Below are 19,390 nucleotides of genomic sequence, written 5' to 3' on the forward strand. Positions count from 1 at the left end.
CTCTTTGTCTCCTTGACCAGGACACAGACAGTCAGAGCCTCTCCCTCCCCACTACTCTCTGAGAGAGGAGGATGGCTGCCATGGTAACAGGTAGAGTCTTCTAGGGGTCTCACAGACAGGGTTGACAGGTCTACCAGTATCACACACATACACACACACACGGACACACTCATACACACACCAGTATACACACACACACATACACGCGTAGAGACATGGATACACTCCCTGGGCCTCCAGTGGACAGCTGTTATTATCCCTGGTTCCACACACAGGTCCTCCAGTCTCCAGGGACATCCACTACTCTGTGGCTGCTTTTGGTACCTGCTTCTGGTACCTAGTTCTGGTACCTGGTTCTGGTACCTAGTTATGGTACCTGCTTCTGGTACCTGCTTCTGGTACCTGGTTCTGGTACCTAGTTTTGGTACCTGGTTCTGGTACATAGTTATGGTACCTGGTTCTGGTACCTGCTTCTCGTACCTGCTTCTGGTACCTGGTTCTGAGCAGTGTGATGCTGCTGTTACAGAGGCTATGGGGGACGCAGCTAAATGGACTCATTATCATAACACAACAGCTGCAGCAATCTCCTGCATGGTGGAGTGTCAGCCACTGTTCAACACTACTCGCACCAAACACTCAGCACCCACTCTCTCTCACACACTATCTCTGTATCCTCCTCCACACCCTCTCTCTCTCTCTCTCTCTCTCTCTCTCTCTCTCTCTCTCTCTCTCTCTCTCTCTCTCTCTCTCTCTCTCTCTCTCTCTCTCTCTCTCTCTCTCTCTCTCTCTCTCTCTCTCTCTCTCTCTCTCTCTCTCTCTCTCTCTCTCTCTCTCTACTTTGACACATTAACCCCTCTATGACGTTTTTTCATTCCTTGCACACTATGTGAACTGAACTGTTGAGTCCCTCCCTCCTTTCCCCCTCCCTTCCTCATCCCTCTAGCCCCCTCTTGCCCCTCCCTCCCCTTCCCCCCCACTTCCTTTGGGGCTGGGTGTTGGCATGATCACAGTGATTTAGGCTAAACTGCTGCAGTGGGCTGGAGAGCAGAGGAGGAGGAAAGGAGGAGGAGAGGAGAGAAGGGGGAGGAGATGAAAACGGCTTACTGGGGATTGGGAGTCTGTTAACTGCTAAGAGCTAGCACATGAGCTCCTGTAGCTATTGATAACCTGTGTTTTGGTTGTCAGCGTGTGTCAAAGGTCTAATATCTGACTGTAAACGTCACAGCAGCACAAGTTTCTCTTTCTTGGCCATGGTTACCATGGACACACGAGGACAATTTCATTTTATTTCATCATTTGTTTTGTCACACAATCTTGTCAATGCTCTCCTTCTCCCTTTAACACACACATGCATGTACACACACACACACATATATATATATATTTCTTGCCTCACCACCCTCCAGTTTTGCCTCTGCCAGCCAACACTTATTCATGCCAGCCTGGTCTAAGAGAGTCTGACAGTTCTCCTACACACACACACACACACACATACACACACACACCCACACCCACACGCACACGCACACGCACCCATCAGGCATTCAGCAGTGTCGCTGTGTGCCAGGGTGGGGCAACTCTCTGGGCATGTAGAAAACACCCACACGGTTACTGAGGGAACAAGGTCAGGGCTTCACATCTCACTGTCAAGTTTCTGGAAACTTCTCTCAGTCAACAACTGCTGAAGGACACAGACAACACTTCTGCAACTACCTTTCCTCTAGCTCTCAACTGATTTTAAAAAGATGCTGTGGGAGTTGAAGGCTTTGGGAATGTGACATTCGCCGCTTCCCATTCCTGGTCAGGGTTGGTGAAGTCCGGCAGAGTGTGGTATCCAGAGCCTGTCTCTTCCTATCATCTCTGCTGCTGTCTCTGGGCATGGCTCTCTGTGACCAGGACAGGCCACCCTGACCCAGCACAGGCAGGAGGCCGGGGGGAGGGAGAAGAGAGGGAGGGGGACATGGAGGATGGAGAGAGGACGAGATTGATGGATGGTACGAGATGGCTGGTTTTAGGGCGTTGTGAGAGGATTCGGGCTTCCCCACAGACCCGTGAGAGAGAGAAGGAAAAAGAGGGAGAGAAAAAATAGGATGTTCCTCCCTCTCCCTCTCCCTCTCCCTCTCCCTCTCCCTCTCCCTCTCCCTCTCCCTCCCTCTCTCTCTCTCTCTTTCTCTTTCTCTTTCTCTTTCTCTTTCTCTTTCTCTTTCTCTTTCTCTCTCTCTCTCTCTCTCTCTCTCTCTCATTATCTCTTTCTCCTCATCCTCTCCCCCCTCCGTCCTCTCTCAGGCCCCTCCCTAACTGGGTCAATCATTACGCCTCCTCGGGTTCAGCTCATCGGAATGTCACCACCCATTTAGAAGACGGAACCCCAGCCAGCCAATTACAGCAGGACAACCTGTCCCTAATCCACACAGGTTCCTCCCACCTCCTAACACAAGCACAGGTCTGGTGATCCTCTGCACAAACATCCCTGACAATTCCAGAAGCTGCATTTGAGGATAAAATACCATCTCATGTTTCTGACAACTCTGCTGTAACACCTGCAGACTGACTTTTGTGTCATTGAAGAATGCATGGACAGCATAACCAGAGCAGAATTTGACCCCACCCCCCCCACACACATACACACACACAGTTTGGTTTTGGACGGAGATGCGTCTCTTATTGTGCTGCAGGTAACTCCCTCCTAGTGTGTGTTTGTGTGTGTTAAAACAAGGGCTAGTTCTTCACCGCTCCGCTAATTACAATGGTTCATCTCATTAGATCTTCAAACAAAGTCAGTGACCGGAAGGATTGCTGCTGGGTTGACCCATTACGCCTGTGAGCGGGGGGTGAAGGGTTCATTCATAGGGTGGTTTGATACTTTGATACAGAAATATTTTCCTGTGACATACATTTCAAACTCATTAGAACTATCTATCCCTGCTGAAAGGAGGGGGAAAGAAATCAGTCAAACGGTTGCTTAGTTGCAGTGTTGATACTCAGCTATTGGCTGGCCTGTGGACAGGAAAGGGTGGGTCTACCTCACACGTCCAATCAGGTGATGGAACTGACACCTCTGACCCTGTTACCACAGAGACGACCGAGCAGAAACCCAGACATGTTTTCACACGAAACCCTCGAGAAAGCCACGTGAATTGGTCTCTTGTCAACTTCTTTAACTGTCAGGGGCTCATGGCTGAGCGGTTAATCGGAAGGTTGCCGGTTCAATTCCCAGCCGTGCTAAATGACGTTGTGTCCTTGGGCAAGGCACTTCACCCTACTTGCCTCGGGGAGAATGTCCCTGTACTTACTGTAAGTCGCTATGGATAAGAGCGTTGCTAAATGACCAAATGTAAATGTCAGAGGACAGAGATGTAAACAAGTTCTGGGTCAGGATCGAATCCAAGTCCACAGAACCAGCCATCTAGTTCCCCTGAAAAACCGTAGCCATAGTGACGTGACCTTTCCTCAAGTAGGTCAAATGGGTACAACCTGCGGCCTCTCTCAACACAAATGGAAGCTAAGTGAGTTTAAATTGATCCATTACTCAATAGCTGGTTGCAGGTCAATGCTATGTGTGTGTGTGGTCAGTCGAGGTCCTCCCTCTCTCTCTCTCTCTCTCTCTCTCTCTCTCTCTCTCTCTCTCTCTCTCTCTCTCTCTCTCTCTCTCTCTCTCTCTCTCTCTCTCTCTCTCTCTCTCTCTCTCTCTCTCTCTCTCTCTCTCTCTCTCTCTCTCTCTCTCTCTCTCTCTCTCTCTCTCTCTCTCTCTCTCTCTCTCTCTCTCTCTCTCTCTCTCTCTCTCTCTCTCTCTCTCTGTGTGTGTGTGTGTGGTCAGGCTGATCTCACAGCGACTGATCGGCAGTGCGATCAAGTTGACAACTCTATGGCTGGAAGAATCTCACAACGATCTCTGAACGTTTATTGCAGCACTCACATCCGTGGAAGTGCAGCACATCTACAGCAAATGATTCAAGGTCGAGAGAAAAACGTTTGGACTGAACACATCTCAACAGAGCTTTCAAAACTCCCGTCAAAAGCCAGTGACATCCTATTCATGAGATCAACATCCCCGTCACTCCTTCTCATGGTACACCTCATTTAACCTTCATACCCATGAATGCCCCCGGATTTACTCATTCTATCGAACGCTGCCACTTCACAGTTGCTTCAAGGCTGTATGACTCAAGAGAGACCGATGGGGAGAAATGCATGCTGGGAGGTACAGGAGTCCAATACCCATTTGACTGCCGGATAAACTAGTGGTTGGGCCATGAAGCGGTTTACACTCTGCAAGGGTAAAGGAAGGGCAACAGGAAGTCAACAATCTGAATGCTTCGGAAACTTCTCGGATCCCTCTCTGGTCTTACCTGATTGGTTGCTTGTAGACCTTGATAGCTTGTTTCAGAGATGTGGGACGCAGGTGATTGGTGAACACAACTTCCAGGTCACACCTGAGAAGAAATAGAGAGGAGAGAGAGAGAGAGAGAGAGAGAGAGAGAGAGAGAGAGAGAGGGGACACATTATAAGGCTGTGATTCCACATGACACAGGACACAGAGAGCAAAAACACACACACAAACCCAAGATAACTCACAGGGCAAATGCGACTCAGAAAACGGCTCCATTCATGTCAAGTTTAATGCTCATCACTCGGATTGCTTAGTCATTCTCTGTTTCCAACACAAGCGTCTTCATTTCTCCCTGTCCTTCCCCTCGTCCACCACCAGCTCAACACCTGCTTCCCCTGTAGCTGAGCATTCTCTCAGGCAATGGGGTTTGATGCAGGCTTCCACCCCCCCCACCCCCCCCACCCCAGAGTACAGCCCCCAGTTCTAGAAGGAACACCATGGTAACCATGGCTTTGTGACACGTGACCCCCTATCACCCGGACTCAAGGTCACCCATGACGACAGAGCCTGTCGTGAGCCAGCATCGGGGCTTGGATTCCAGAAACAACAACAGCCAGGCAACTACGGTATCCAGGCAACCTGCCAGGCAGGCAAGACATCCTGCCAGATAGACACCCCAGGTCTCAGTGTGTCCAGGCAGCCGGCTCCACATCTTTCACCAGCAGCAGCCCCACACACCCAGCACCAGACCCTAACCCTACCCCAGCACCAGACCCTAACCCTACCCCAGCACCAGACCCTAACCCTACCCCTAACACCAGACCCTAACCCTACCCCAGCACCAGACCCTAACCCTACCCCAGCACCAGACCCTAACCCTACCCCTAACACCAGACCCTAACCCTACCCCTAACACCAGACCCTAACCCTACCCCAGCACCAGACCCTAACCCTACCCCTAACACCAGACCCTAACCCTACCCCTAACACCAGACCCTAACCCTACCCCAGCACCAGACCCTAACCCTACCCCTAACACCAAACCCTAACCCTACCTTAACACCAGACCCTAACCCTACCTTAACACCAGACCCTAACCTTAACCCCAAACACACACACAGACACATCAAATCAAATGTATGTATATAGCCCTTTTTACAAGCAAAGTCACAGAGGGCTTAATATACGCCCATAGAACTGCCCCCTCAACCAACATAAATCCTCACCTGAGACATCAAGGAGTCAAATTCAGCATTGACTTTCACAGGAGACTTCAGAAACAGCCCAAACTACGTTCCTCTTAATTTAGGCTTTATTAAAATCTGGTAGCTGGACAGTGAGTGTGGAGGATTCTGGGATTGTCCTCGGGGATCAGCCAGGACTTAGCCAGGCATGGGGAAATGCAGATGTGTGCGTTTACACAGCTTCTGGGAGCACAGTAGTAACACTGCATCCTGTTCACGTTAAAGTGTGGAGCAGAGGGGAGGGGCTTTATCTGGCGCCTGGACCCTCTCTCTTTCTCTCTCTGTCCATTACTTGCTCTCTCTGTTTCTCTCTCACTTTCGCTCTCTCTCCTTCTTTTCACAGATGCCATCTCTTCTCTGGGGAAGGAGGAGTGTGATTTATCTCCTCTCTGGGAGAAAAAGAAGGTTGGATGGAAGGAGACGGGATGGAGGGCTGGACTATAAAACAAAGAAGAGCTCTGAGATTTGTCCCATCGATCGTCAAATAACTGCCCAGTTGTCCAGCGCCAGCCTGCCAAGTGTGGGTCTGACCCGCCCTCATCCCTATGACCCGCCCTCATCCCTATGACCCGCCTTCATCCCTATGACCCGCCCTCATCCCTATGACACGCCCCTGTCTCATCCCTGAGGGACTGAGGCTGGCTGGGTTAAAGAGAACGAGAGAGAGAGAGAGAGCACGAGCGAGAGAGGAAAACAAAGACAGAGAGCAAGAGAGAACTAGAGCGAGAAGGAGAGAGAGAGAGAGAGAGAGAGAGAGAGAGAGAGAGAGAGAGAGAGAGAGAGAGAGAGAGAGAGAGAGCGCGCGAGAGAAGATCAGAAGAGAAGACCTAATCTGAAGATCTTCCTACTGCTTCTTCCTCTCCTAATCTCAGGCACCATGTGACCAGGATCAGGCCGACCCGCCTCTGACAGATTGACTCGCCCTCCTTCCAGGGCCTCCAGAGAACCAACACAAAGTGGGAGAACATCCACTCTCCACGGGGGAGAGAAGGTGCTTCGGTTCTCCCTTGTCGTCTCTGTGTGCGGTCGCTGACATGTTCCAGGGAGAGGGGAGGTGTTTTAACATCTCTAAAGATAAGATGAACATCTCTACAGATAATGAGGCATCCTTATCCAGCCTGGACTCCTTCATTAAGTAGTGGGAGGCATGGAGAGCAGCAAAAAACACACACACACACACGTACACATGAACACACACACACACAAACACACACAAACACGTGTGAGTGTGTACACAAACACGCATACACACCTACACACACATGCTCAATGTGACTATGCCTTCCCACTCACCTTCAACAGTGTGCATAGTCTCCATCATGTCTGCCTCTGCACTCCTGGCCCTCCTCTCCCTTTACTTTTCTCTCTATTCTTGTCCTTCACTCTCTCCTCCCTCGCTTCTCTCCTCCTCTCTCCTCCTCTCTTTTCTCTACCTCATCCCTCCTCTCACATGGTTGATTGCCTCCACCCTCTATCCTCAGCTTCCTCAAGTCTATCCCTGACAGTGTGTGTGTGTGTGTGTGTGTGTGTGTGTGTGAGAGTGTGTGAGAGTGTGTGTGAGTAAGGGGGCATGGAGGCAGTCTGCAGTTCTCTGACAGATTGAAAAGTGATCGTTCTGACAGCAGCTCTCCAAGTTTGAGGACACAGCCTCTCCTGCCCTGTCCAAACATGCACACACAGACACACACACACACACAGACACACACACACACACACATACCACGACCCTGAACTGCTAGCATTTGCGTCTAGTGATCCAGCAGAACACACCCACAGCCTACAGCTTTATCTTTCAGTAAGTTATGTAAAGTACCACCTGGTGCAAAGCCACATACACACACATACACAAGCACACACACACACACACACACGCAGAGCTCCGGGCTCCAGCTGCTGTACAGTGTGCAGGCAGGTGTCTTAATGACTTGGAATGTCCAGTTCTCACACGTCAACATTGAAACACACCCGGGGACATCATGTTTCTAATAGAGGAGCAGAGGGTTTTTCCACCCGGGGACATCATGTTTCTAATAGAGGAGCAGAGGGTTTTTCCACCCGGGGATATCATGTTTCTAATAGAGGAGCAGAGGGTTTTTCCACCCGGGGATATCATGTTTCTAATAGAGGAGCAGAGAGATTTCAGACCCGGTCCTGGAGCTCTCTGAGATCAGAGTAGCTGCTGGCACAGTGCCAGACATTTCAATCAGAATCAGCCGTTGGCAGAGTGTGGGTGAGGGAGGGTGCACAGGGCCTTGTTTGTGTCCCTGAAAAGAGGACACGTCCCCTCAGATGCCCCCCATGCCCCCCTCCTGCAGCCTTGCGTGTCAGCCCTGTGTTCCCAGAGAGGAGACAGGCCCTGGGAGCAGCCAGAGAGGAGACAGGCCTGTCACTGTGGATGTGACAGCTATCCTGCTGGCTCTGACGTTGCATTACACACACACACACACACACACACAGAGTGCAGACACACACACACACACACACAGAGCAGACACAACCACATCCACACACACAGAGCAGATACACACATACACACACACAGAGCAGACTCACGCACACACAGAGCAGATACACACATACACACACAGAGCAGACTCACGCACACACAGAGCAGAAACACACACACACACAGTGGGCAGGCACACAAGCACACACACACATAATCAATGCTGTCTAGACATGATCAGTCACATACAGAGCGAACCGTCTAAACGTTCCGTTCTGACCGTCGCCATGACCACTCAGACATGATCAGTCGCATACAGAGCTAATCCTCTGCACACACATCTGTGGTAAGAATCCTCCTGTCCTACAGTTCAGAACAAAACATGTGCGTCATTCTGGTGTTCTCTAACAAAGAGCACAAATTTTGCTTATCCAAACACTTGCTCTCCTCTGAACTGCAGAAATGCAGTGGGAGGAGAGAGAGGGAGAAAGAGAGAGGCTAGTAGAGCAATAAAATAGCTTTTTGATTTCACCTTCCGACATCTGTAACAAAGGACAGACTGACTGGGCTTGGCTAACAGCTGTCCGACTTCACACACACACACACACACACACACACACATATATCAGAAAGAGAAGACCTCTTACCTGACAGGGAAGGGTGGGTATCTGCTCTCAGTGTATACAGTAGACAGGGAAGGAGTCTGTATCCTACATAGAGAGGGAGAGACGGAAGGACGGCGGGGGGGAGAGATATGGAGGGAGGTAGAGAGAGAGAGAGGCAGATGAGAGTTACCCTGGTAGCTGAGACCGACAGATTTCACCTGCTAACGGACCGGCATCCTGGTACTGTGACTCGTACACACACACACACACACACACACACACACACACACTCCTCGACCAATGAGAGCAACAGGAGGGGAGGGGAAGAGAATAAACCAAAAATAGGGGGATGGGAGGAATCTATCCATTGATGAGTGAGTGAAATGTGGGTGTGTGTGTGTTGATGGAAATGTCAATGCTTACAGCATCCCTGTATCCCTCATCTACTCACGCTCACACATCCATGTTGATCATATGACAATCCTAACAGGGAGAGGGAGAGGGAGAGAGGAGAGAAAGAAACATAGAGAGAGAGAGAGACAGAGAAGGAGATATGGCAAGGGGGAGAGACGGAGAGGGAGAGTGAAGGAGAGAGAAAGAGAGATGAATAGGGAGGGAGATGGAGGAAGAAAAAGCGATGAACTGGAGAGAAAAAGGAGGGGCTTTGCCCCATGCTGAATAATTGCCCCGTCCCAGTGCTCATTTGCAGGCAGGGCTGACTGCAGGCAGGGCTGACTGCAGGCAGGGCTGACTGCAGCGCAGAGACAAAGACAGAAGAGAGAGCAACACTGCAGTCCAGCCAGCAGCTCTGTGGAGTCAGCTGCAGAGACTACCAGCTACAACTATACACACCCCCATTTACTACCAGCACTGCCTGCTATCACACACACACACACACACAACCAGCGCTGCCTGTTAACACACACACCACCATTTACAACCAGCACTGCCAGCTAACACACATACACACACACACTCACGCACACACACTCACACACTACCAGCATTGCCAGATAACACAAACCATGACCACTGATAACAGCCTTCCGCCAGCTAAACACCCTCCCACCGGCCTTTCCCGCCTCAGAGCTGCCCCACCCAGACACGAGCAGGTGACACGAGCAGATGACATGAGCAGGTGTCTGCTCCATAGAGCTCCTGACCTGTTCTACTGTGTGTTGAGCGGAGGTGATCAGAGGGCTGTAATGGTCCAGGAAGGAACAGCATGCAGCCTTCTCTTTCAGTCATTGATGGTCTGAAATAGGCCAATTATGGGCATTCATATGCTTTATCTATAGGCTTTGTTAGGATCTGTCTCTCTCTCTTTAAGTGGCTTTACTAAAAGGAACATGATGTGTGTGTGTGTGTGTGTGTGTGTGACTTGGCTTACTAGTTTCAAACCACCAGATAGAAAGGGGGGGGTACCTGACAAGGAACAGGAGCCAGGAGAAAGGAGGGGGGAGGAGGGAGGAGGGAGGAGGGAGGAGGGAAAGCGAGGAGGGAGGAAGGAGGAGGGAGGGAGGAGGGAGGAGGGAGGAGGGAGGAGGGAGGAGGGAGGAGGGAGGAGGGAGGAGGGAGGAGGGAGGAGGGAGGGAGAGGGAGGAGGGAGGAGGGAGGAGGGAGGAGGGAAAGCGAGGAGGGAGGAAGGAGGAGGGAGGGAGAGGGAGGAGGGAGGAGGGAGGAAGGAGGAGGGAGGAGGGAGGAGGGAGGAGGGAGGAGGGAGGAGGGAGGAGGGAGGAGGGAGGAGGGAAAGCGAGGAGGGAGGAAGGAGGAGGGAGGGAGAGGGAGGAGGGAGGAAGGAGGAGGGAGGAGGGAGGGAGGACAGCCCACACTCCCTCCCTCCCCTCTCTCTACATCTCATGATTACATGGTTTTACCAGCAGACCATCACAATCACAGAGGGAACCCAGTAATCATCCTGTCCCTACCCCGGGAACCCTCCCTCTTACTGGGTCATTCTCTGTTCCATCCTCCCTGGGCTGCGGCGAGATACGTCTAGTTAGCAGCCGGCGCTAAGCACTTCTAATGTACTGCTGACACTGCTCCACACGTCCCCACGAGACGTCTGCTGAAGTGCTCTCTCGCCCCTATGGACCAAACACACACTTCAAGTGGTGGTTGAGAGGAGAAGGAGGGATGTGTTGAAGAGGAGGGAGAGGGGATGAAGGGAAAAGAGGGGGATGATGAGGAATAGGTAGATGAGAAGAAGAAGAAAAAGAGATAGGTAGATGAGAAGAGGGGAAAGAGGAGGATGAGTAGGAAGAAGAGGAGGAGGAGGGAGTGGAGGATGAGGAGAGGACTGAGACTGCACGGTGTAGACAGTGTGCTGTCGGCTTTGCCCTCAGAGGGGGTTGGGGTTGCCAAGTTTGATTAAAGCCTGTAGGCTTGACCAGGTCTGGGCAGCTAGCATAGCCGCGGGCTGGCTAATCTCCCCTCATCATCGCACACAGGCAGCCACCATCATGCTCCCACAGGAGAAAACAGATGCTTCTGGCTCTGAGCCGGTCTGCTGCATTAACAGACACACACACACACACACACACACACACAGTACAGAGATGACAGGCATTTGCGACTGAACCAAACACATACTGCAGAATTTAAATCTGCAGACTAACACATTCATCATCTTTCAGGTCTGCAGACTAACACATACTGCATCTTTCAGGTCTGCAGACTAACACATTCTGCATATTTCAGGTCTGCAGACTAACACATTCTGCATCTTTCAGGTCTGCAGACTAACACATTCTGCATCTTTCAGGTCTGCAGACTAACACATACTGCATCTGTCAGGTCTGCAGACTAACACAAACTGCAGCTTTCAGGTCTGCAGACTAACACATACTGCATCTGTCAGGTCTGCAGACTAACACATTCTGCATCTTTCAGATCTGCAGACTAACACATTCTGCATCTTTCAGGTCTGCAGACTAACACATACTGCAGCTTTCAGGTCTGCAGACTAACACATTCTGCATCTTTCAGGTCTGCAGACTAACACATTCTGCTTCTTTCAGGTCTGCAGACTAACACATTCTGCATCTTTCAGGTCTGCAGACTAACACATTCTGCATCTTTCAGGTCTGCAGACTAACACATTCTGCATCTGTCAGGTCTGCTGTGTTTCCTAGTCTTGTCTAGTGTGGAATGAAATCCCACTTGCTGATCCTAAGGCTAATCTCAAATTAAAAGGTAATCTTGTTCCCGGATTGGAGGGGCGCAGTCAGGGGTGATTTCTAGAGCTGTTTTTTGGCAGCCCCTCTGTTGAAATCGCGACAGTAAATTCTCGTATCTGCATTAAGATGTGGATCATGGTCTCAGTCTAATCTGACTGGTTCTCATCATCCAGATCCGAAAGGAGACAAAATCATCTTCTTTCCCCTAAAGATGGACATTGACAAGATGAGTTTGCCCCAAAAGATTGTGGGGAATTAGTTGGACAGACAGGCAGGCAGACAGACAGACAGACAGACAGACAGACATTTGATTGAATTGATTTGATTTGATAGAGGAGGGAAGCTAGGACGATTCTAAGGGCCCCTGACTGAGAGGGGCCCCAAAAAATAGACAAACTAATAGAAATCATCAAAAATCTGTGTAATGCCTGAACTGTGGCTTTCGTGCGCATCATAATGACCTGAGCTTACCAATCTTGTTATTTGTCTGTGTGGTCTAAACAATGTTTGCGTCCCTTATTAGGAGCGTTCAGAGTTAATTACGTGGATGTAATTGAATACACATGCAACTCATAAAATTAGAAAAGGAGTAGTTTTCATTTTTAAATGAGTGTATCCGCTCAGGCAATATGACGTGGTTTGAATGTAAGCCTGCAGTTGAATCCTAGCCAGTGTCAGACAACGTAACACGTAGTGTTTGGAAGGAGGGGCTTTTCCAGTCAGAGGTCAGCTTAGAGGAGTGAGTGATCTGCTCTAAACCCACCGCCCCCTGTTGACAGAAACACAGCCACAGATAAAGTCCCTGTCCCCCAACCTCACCCCAGCCCCCCAACCTCAGCCCCAGCCCCAGCCTCAGCCTCAGCCTCAGCCCCAGCCCCAGCCCCCAAGCCTCAGCCCCAGCCCCAGCCCCAGCCTCAGCCCCCCAACCTCAGCTCCAGACAACCCCCAGCCCAGTAGGAGGTGGGAGGTGGGGGCGGAAGGATGGAGGAACACTGGAGAAAGGATGGAATGGATGACAGTCCAGGAAGTTGTTGAGAGAACTGAAAAGTAAGGGTAGAGAACTGGGGCCACTAACAGAATGTCAGAGAGTCACTATGAGATGGAAACAAACAGCCACCATCTTGGCCTCCGATCAACAGTCTAATCCCAGGAGACGCTCGACAACCGCTTGACATATAACAGCACTCCAGCAAGGACGCATTATTGAACTTGGCAATATAACTATTCCTCACCACCCAGGAAGAACAGCTGCCCAGGAAGTAGATGGATCCAAGGGAGTGGACTCACCGCACCAGCCCGCACTCCAGCCTGTCTCTCTTAAGGACCCGAAAAAAACACTGTTTCTCTTTTCTCTGTCCTTGCCAAGTAGACGCTGACAAACAGAGTACCCCTCTGGCCAGGCACATGCTGTTGCCATGACAAAGCTGCCTGAAGAAGCTAACCAATGCTAAAAGAACCAATGCTAACAGAACCAATGCTAACAGAACCAATGCTAACAGAACCAGTGGTGATTCTTCAGCAGGGGCACCACAGGCTATGGTGCTGTCCAAGTCCAACATAATCCCCCCCCTCATCCCCGTCGCCTCATAGGGTTACCAGACATCCTGTGTGTTTGTGTGTGAGTGTGTGTGTGTGTGTGTGTGTCACACACACAGACTAAGATGGCCTGTGTATATCCCACGGCTGATATAAGCAGAACACAGGAAATTCCTCACATGTGAAATATGCCTTTTAGAGGCCCATCAGAGATCTGGAGAGGCAGGCAGGAAGTTGAGAGAGGCTGTGTTTGGGACGGGGGAAGGGAGGGAGGGAGGGAGGGAGGGAGGGAGGGAGGGAGGGAGGGAGGGAGGGAGGGAGGGAGGGAGGGAGGGAGGGAGGGAGGGAGGGAGGGAGGGAGGGAGGGGCTGTGTTTGGGACGGGGGAAGGGAGGGAGGGAGGAGAGAGGCTGGGTTTGTGACAGAAAGAAGGAGGCCGTTTTGGAAAAGGCAGGGAGGAGATGGATTGGGTTTGTGAAAGGGAGGGAGGAATGATGCAGGAGGGGTGAGAGAGCAGTCAACTGTTTTATTGACTTTCATAAATTAATGCATGTGTGAGGGCGTGTGCCTGCCCGTGTGTGTGTGAGTGTGTGTGTGTGTGTGTGTGTGTATGTGTGTGCAACGTGTTTTATAGCGACCACAGGGTGTGGTCCGTGGCTTTGAAGTCCTCCCTAGACCCTAAACTGAGCTAAAACACAGGCTACTGTACATGGTTCCACATTACTCACTTCCCAGGGGGAATGGAAAAAGAGTGACCCTACTCTCTCACGAGGAACACTGGCCCACTCCTTCTCTGTGTTCAGAGAACTGAACCGTGCCACTGAACCTGCACTGAGATTTTCGGCGCTGAGAATAACACAGGCCCAGTCTTGTGATAGAAGCTTCCTACTTTAGGTTTTAACGCTTACACGACCCTATAGGTGGTCATTCCTACATATGTAACACCCATTCCACCTGGTCACTGGGGAAGGCCTTGGCATAAGAGGTTAATGGTTGTAATTTGTAGCTTCCTTGTTCTCTCTCTCTCTAAGTCTTTCCTGTGTGGCGCTCTGGGTCTCCCAGGGCCCATCTGCTCACCATTAGCATCCAGCCAGGAAGCTAACCAGGGAGCTGCTACCTCACACTCTGCCAGACCAGGAGAGACCAGGGTGAGGGGAGAGGAGCAGAGGGGAGGAGCAGGGGGGAGGATGAGGGGAGAGGAGCAGGGAGGAGGAGCAGAGGGGGAGGAGCAGGGGGGAGGAGCAGGGGGGAGGAGCAGGGGGGAGGAGCAGGGGGGAGGATGAGGGGAGAGGAGCAGAGGGGAGGAGCAGGGGGGAGGATGAGGGGGGAGGAGCAGGGGGGAGGATGAGGGGGGAGGAGCAGAGGGCGAGGAGCAGAGGGGAGGAGCAGAGGGGAGGAGCAGAGGGGGAGGAGCAGAGGGGGAGGAGCAGAGGGGAGGAGCAGAGGGGGAGGAGCAGAGGGGGAGGAGCAGAGGGGGAGGAGCAGAGGGGAGGAGCAGAGGGGAGGAGCAGAGGGGAAAGATGAGGGGAGAGGAGCAGAGGGGAGGAGCAGAGGGGAGGAGCAGAGGGGAGGAGCAGAGGGGAGGAGCAGAGGGGGAGGAGCAGAGGGGGAGGAGCAGAGGGGGAGGAGCAGAGGGGAGGAGCAGAGGGGGAGGAGCAGAGGGGAGGAGCGGAGGGGGAGAAGCAGAGGGGGAGGAGCAGGGGGGAGGAGCAGGGGGGAGGAACAAGGGGGAGGAGCAGGGGGGAGGAGGATGAGGGGGAAGATGAGGGGAGAGGAGCAGGGGGGAGGAGCAGGTGACCAGACCTCCTACAAACCATCCAGGATGAGAGAACTTTTCAGCTCATTGAGCTGACAGATGTCATTTGAGAAGCCGGAAAAGATTCCGGTGTTCACTGTTCTGCAACTCAGGTTCCTTTTATCAGTTTGTTTCGGAAGATAGAAGGAGGCCAGGAACAGAGAGAAGGGACACGTGTCACCAAGACGAAGAGCAGTGGAAGTTTCTGGAAGTCATCAGCAAAGCGTACAGAAAAAGGAGAGGCAGCTGTTAAGGGTTTTTACAGCTCTCTCTCTCTCTCTCTCTCTCTCTCTCTCTCTCTCTCTCTCTCTCTCTCTCTCTCTCTCTCTCTCTCTCTCTCTCTGTGTGTGTGTGTGTGTCTCACTCTCTGTTTCCCTGTCTCTCTCTCTCACACACACTCAAGAGTAAAGACTATTTATCAACATCCTCATCAACATCATTCTACAGACAAGCTTACAAGCCTCCACCTTGAGTGAGAGGGCAGATTTTCCCTTTGCATGACTCATTGGTTTGGCCTAGCATGGCATGGCGTGGCCTGGCATGGTTTAGCCTGGTTTGGCATGGCCTGGGAATAATAATGATCTTGATAGTTTCTGAAAGAAGAGACAAGACTTGTGCAGTCCTAGACCTGTCCTCGGTCACTCTGTCACACACAAAAAATGCAGAAATAGGTTGAAAAATATATAAAATAAAAGTTTAGAAAGTTTGAAAAAACATTTAAAAATGTTTTCCCTAAATGTTGTTGAAAGTTTGAAAAAGTGCAACAACAAAAAAACTCCAATTGAACTTGCCACCTCTGTCCGTAGGTTCAGATTGTATCTCCATAGCTACTGACTGAGTCTCCATAGCTACTGCTTTGATGTCTGGTTTATTTAGGAGTTTATGGATTCCTGGGTTGCTGCAAATAACAAAACACTCACATCAAGTGGAGAAAGAGAGAGAGAGAGGGAGAGAAACAGAGAGGGAGAGCGTGTGTGTGAGAAAGAGAGAGAGAGAGAGAGAGAGGAAGGGAGGGAGGGAGAAAAAGAGAGGGAGAGCGCGTGTGTGAGAAAGAGAGAGTAAAGCTCCATCAGAAAGTTCTTTAACTGACTCTGGGAACCATGTCTCTCTTGGCAACATATTACAGCATATTCTGTAACCCCAGCCCAGCCTTCCCAGAGGGAGTATAACCTGTACCCTGACTACACAGAGAAGCATGAGGAGGGGGGTCTCTGGGCTAACTAGCAGCCTGGGCAGGGAGGATGTGTGTGTGTGTGTGTGTGGGAGGGGGTAACCTGATGTGGGGTCTCCTTATCCTTGTCCCTCTGGAGGGGGGAGGAGGGGGTGGGGTCAAACCTGAGACCGGGTAAGAGAGGTGGGGGGGGGGGGGGAGGTTCACTAATGCCCCTACAACTCTGGAGGGAGCAGATGGTGTAGGATTAGCATCAGAATATGGGAGGAGCCCTCTGGCGGGCTCTCTGTGCCCCTCCCCCTCCCAGTCGCCCCCCGCTGTGATAGGTGAACTGAGGAGAGGGCCTTGAGACTAAACAATGCATCTCCAGTCCTCTCCAGAGAACTAACCTGCTTGTCAGGAAGAGTGCGTTCATCACAGCACCAGATAAAGGACGGTAGCGGGTGAACACGTGATAATGACGCTAGGATGTTTTTGCCGATGGAAGACTGACGCCAAACAAAGGACAGAGGGAAGGGGCCTATGACGGAGATAACACACATGCAGCCGTAGACACGACAACAGAGAAGATAACATCAGGGGGACATACCTCTGGTAGCACAGGCAGCTTAGAAGCCCATATTTTTGTCTCCCATACACACACACACACAAATAGAAACACACACACACAGGCAGTAAGACAGACACACACAATAACAGTGTTCAAGTACAATCAGAGCCAAGCCGGGCGTACACAATAGCAACATCACAAAGGCATCAACAGGTTATATGTTAGACGAGAATATATTTCACAAAAAACCTTTCATAGATTTAAATAGCCTGCCCCGTTGACATGAGTAAACTTCTGGGGAGATCAGATAGGACTGTCACACATTCATATCAACTAGGGTAAAAAAAGGTCGGAATCACAGGTTCTTCTCTGAACGCTGCGATACAACATCTCGGTGTCCTCAGCAGCACAGTGTACATACATGGTATATCAGGAAGGGAACGCGCTTGGAGGGAAACCAGACGACAGGTTTGTTGTTCCTGAGAGACTAAGGAACCTGCAGAATGTCAGCTTGCATGAAAAGATTTAATCATAAAGAGTTTGCCTTATAAGTTGGAGGCATGAGCACTGCAGGCTGCTGGCTAGCTGCTGGCTAGCTGCTGGTTGAGAGTTCTCCTCCTCTCATGTGCTGCTAACCCAGGATCAGTTAGTCTGCCGTGCACTGACATCACTGACCAGAGAGGAGCAGCCTTGCCAAGACCCTTAACCAAAGTCACAGAAACATATTTTTGGCCAAAATTAGTACACACACACAAAAAAAAAGATGTTTTCTGTGGGCTTCACCAAACCTCATCCACTCTTGTTGTGTGTGTGTGTGTGTGTGTGTGTGTGTGTGTGTGTGTAGCCCTATGTGTATATGTGTGTGTGTGAGGGAGGGGGACTATATCCCTTCCCTCCTCCCCCATATGTGACCATTCACCCTCATCTGTTTATGAAGCGTGAGGCCCTGCAGAGACATAAAGCTAATGAGCTGCTATTCTACTGGGGATTTATAGCTTGAGACTGAAAGACGTGACACGTATAGAACTGCACAGCTTATCCCTGCACCTCTCTCTCACACACACACACAAACACACACCATACACACACCATACACACACCCACACTACACACACACCATCATTCAAGCTTACTGCTTGTCTGTCTGCAGGCTTCAGCAGAGACAGTTGATCTGGGCTGATGTGGTTTCGTCAGCACATCTGAATCAGAAGTTGTGTGTGCCACTGCAGGACCCAGTGTTCCACCCTGACTCCCTGCAGGACCCAGTGTTCCACCCTGACTCCCTGCAGGACCCAGTGTTCCACCCTGACTCCCTGCAGGACCCAGTGTTCCACCCTGACTACCTGCAGGACCAAGGTCACCTGTCTGAATAACAGCTCCGCTGAACATGCAGTGAGGTCGTGTGTGCTTCCTCGCTCGCCTCAGAGGACACAGAGACGATCAAACAGAGAGGTGGAGCAGCACACCTACGCCACTGTGAAGAACAGGAGGGAGGGGTGGGGGGGGTGCCTACCCAGTAGAGTGTAGTTACCCTGGTAACATCGGTAAAGGAGAGGGTCACGAGCTCCGCTTTCATCCAGAATGGGGCTCATAGGATAGAGGGAGGGGAGGGGACATCTTGTATAGGGCACAACCAGTGTAACTCTCCCTATCTTTGCAGGACAGCGACACACAGAAGCCCTTTAGACTGCGCCTCCAAAAGGCATTCCTTTGGGGGGCCAGTTTCCATGGCAGGGGTTACCGTGGCGAGGGGGGGCCCTTGTGGGCCCCAGTGAGGCACCAGACAGTCAACACATTAACCCAGAGAGCACAGGGAGCAGTTAAGGGAGACGCAGACACAGGAGGAGGAGAAGGGAGGAGCGTTTCTACTGAGCATGTGCGAGGCGAGACAGGGCCGTGTGCGACACAACGTGTCGGTGGAGAGTTCCCTCGAAGACTTCCTCGTGTGTTCAACTTCAGACACTGAGGTATTCTGGACAGGCCATTGCATGAGCCCATGTGGCAGGCAGCCAAAAGGGTCTACATTCAGCTGCTGTGTTACAACACAGTCCAGTTGGAAAAAAGAGGGAGAGAAAGCAGGAGGGAGAAAGAGAGGGGAGAGAAAGAGAGAGAGGAACTGAGAGTGGGAGAAAAGGAGTGAGAGGGAAGAGAGAGAGAGAGAGAGAGAGAGAGAGAGAGAGAGAGAGAGAGAGAGAGAGAGAGAGAGAGAGAAAACGCCATGTACTCTTCATACATTCATACTCTCCATCTGTTTTCATGTTTCAGACTTAATACAGGCTCTCTCTGTGCAGTTCCAGTGAATTAAGCTGCCCTCTCACACACACACACACACTCTCACATATCCACACAAGCATACAATTGCACAAGCCACACCAGCACACACTGCCAGACCCTACACACGCACATACAGACCCCTCAAACACACACACCCAGACCAGGCACACACACACACACACCCAGATGAGAGAGCTCTTCCACATGGGTTTAGGAAGTCTCAGTCTCTGAACAGTCATTTGCCCCAGAACCCCCAGAGGA

General features: G+C 51.2%; 1 protein-coding gene across 1 annotated transcript in view; it reads right to left on the reverse strand.

The window, feature by feature from the left end:
* Positions 1 to 19,390, reverse strand: part of LOC146260729 (uncharacterized) — a 28,913-nt gene that overhangs the window by 4,975 nt on the left and 4,548 nt on the right. Inside the window, exons 2-3 of the mRNA XM_084667733.1 lie at positions 8,668 to 8,730; positions 4,350 to 4,433 (exon numbers count right to left, since the gene is read on the reverse strand). The gene's annotated coding sequence lies outside the window, so the exon portion shown is untranslated. The remainder of the gene's footprint in view (positions 1 to 4,349; positions 4,434 to 8,667; positions 8,731 to 19,390) is intronic.

This window comes from Hypomesus nipponensis, chromosome 12, assembly GCF_054491055.1.
Source record: "Hypomesus nipponensis isolate SF chromosome 12, ASM5449105v1, whole genome shotgun sequence".
Classification (NCBI taxonomy): domain Eukaryota; kingdom Metazoa; phylum Chordata; class Actinopteri; order Osmeriformes; family Osmeridae; genus Hypomesus; species Hypomesus nipponensis.